This window comes from Nycticebus coucang, chromosome 14 (assembly GCF_027406575.1).
Source record: "Nycticebus coucang isolate mNycCou1 chromosome 14, mNycCou1.pri, whole genome shotgun sequence".
In the NCBI taxonomy this organism is placed as follows: domain Eukaryota; kingdom Metazoa; phylum Chordata; class Mammalia; order Primates; family Lorisidae; genus Nycticebus; species Nycticebus coucang.
In genome coordinates this window covers 40,090,817-40,092,291 of record NC_069793.1, presented here as the reverse complement: position 1 = coordinate 40,092,291, position 1,475 = coordinate 40,090,817, and the positions used below count along the sequence as shown (strand labels likewise).

The 1,475-nt window shown below is 30.5% G+C and overlaps 1 non-coding gene across 1 annotated transcript; it reads left to right on the top strand.

The window, feature by feature from the left end:
• Nucleotides 1-992: 992 nt before the first annotated feature.
• LOC128566100 (U6 spliceosomal RNA) lies at nucleotides 993-1,099 on the top strand. Its single transcript, XR_008374396.1, has one exon. It is a non-coding gene; the product is annotated as a U6 spliceosomal RNA (small nuclear RNA).
• Nucleotides 1,100-1,475: the final 376 nt, after the last annotated feature.

Sequence of the window (1,475 nt, the reverse complement as noted above, 5' to 3'; positions counted from 1 at the left end):
TCCCTTAGTACATGGAAATTTTATATTTTTTGAACTATTATGCATCAAGGCAATATACAGTTATAGAAGATTTGAAAAATAGTAAAAATTCTTAAAAAACCTATCTCTTCAAGGAACTAAGTCTGACATATAAACTAGATTTTTTAAGCATAAATGCTCCAATTCACAATTGATAAGGAAAAATTAATTCTGATTGGACTATTCGGTATAAAAATGCTTTCACAACACTCAACTAACTTATTTACTGGAAAAATCAATATAAGAGGACTGGTGTGTTTTTTTAAACTGTTATACAACAGTCATCTTAGTCTTTAATGAGGGCTGTTTATGGTAGCTTTGACTGCATATCTTACTCAAAAGGGGAAAAGTACTGAAACCCAGAAAACTGTTTGCAATTTCACTGAGCCCAAGCACAATCTAAGACTCATTCATATTATAATAAACATGATAAATTGATAACTCCAATTGCACTTTGAAGATTTCCAGTGCAGAGGTGTAGCTATTATACCAGTGCTGTTATGACTTATGCCAATAGTGCTAACACAAATTTGTAACTGTTATTTGATGTTCAGTAAAGTTGCAATACTCATATTTTTTTAATCTCGGAATATTAGAGGCAACACGTTCACATACTTTATTTTGCAGAAACTGATATTTCTTGTTTTTTACAAATTGATATTTTAAATGTATAGGCTGCTGATTTCAGAAGCAAGATTTTATGATTTTTAAAATGAGTGAATGTTTTTAAATGGCGTCAAGTAACATGCAGAAGATTAAATAATAATTGCCATATGATAGGAATATGTATGATATGTATAATATAATAATATATATGAAGGTTGATATTTTATATATGTTAACATGAGGCTCAGTTCTAAGATTTATGATTAGTAACTCCTTTAAGTCATCATTCTTCCACCATTTATGGCCTCAAAGACTAATCTTTTTGTGCCTCAGTTACTCACCTGTAAATAAGAAAAAAATTTTGCCCTGTGCTCGCTTCGGCAGCACATATACTAAAATTGGAACGATACAGAGAAGATTAGCATGGCCCCTGCGCAAGGATGACATGCAAATTCTTGAAGCGTTCCATATTTAAAAAAAAAGAAAAAGAAAAAAATTTTGCCCTTTACTCTTCCTTTATAAAAGTTCTGTAGAAATCAAAGGTGGCTTTGCATTCTATTAAGGTTGTCTATTACAGTGGTTGTGCTTATTTGAGTTCTATAAGCCCAAAGGAAAATTATCCTGGGAGTTGAATTGAGTGCAGCAAGCCAGCATTTTATTTATTTTTTCTTTATCTTTATTGTATATTTCACCCAAATACCATCATCATTTTCACAAACATTTTCTTCAAAAACTTTAGAAGTATTGTTTGTCATACGTGGCTCATGTAAGTTCTGGAATTTATTTATGATTGATGTGAACTAGAGGTTTAGTTTTTATGTGCCTATTAATAAGCAATTTTATTAGAAATA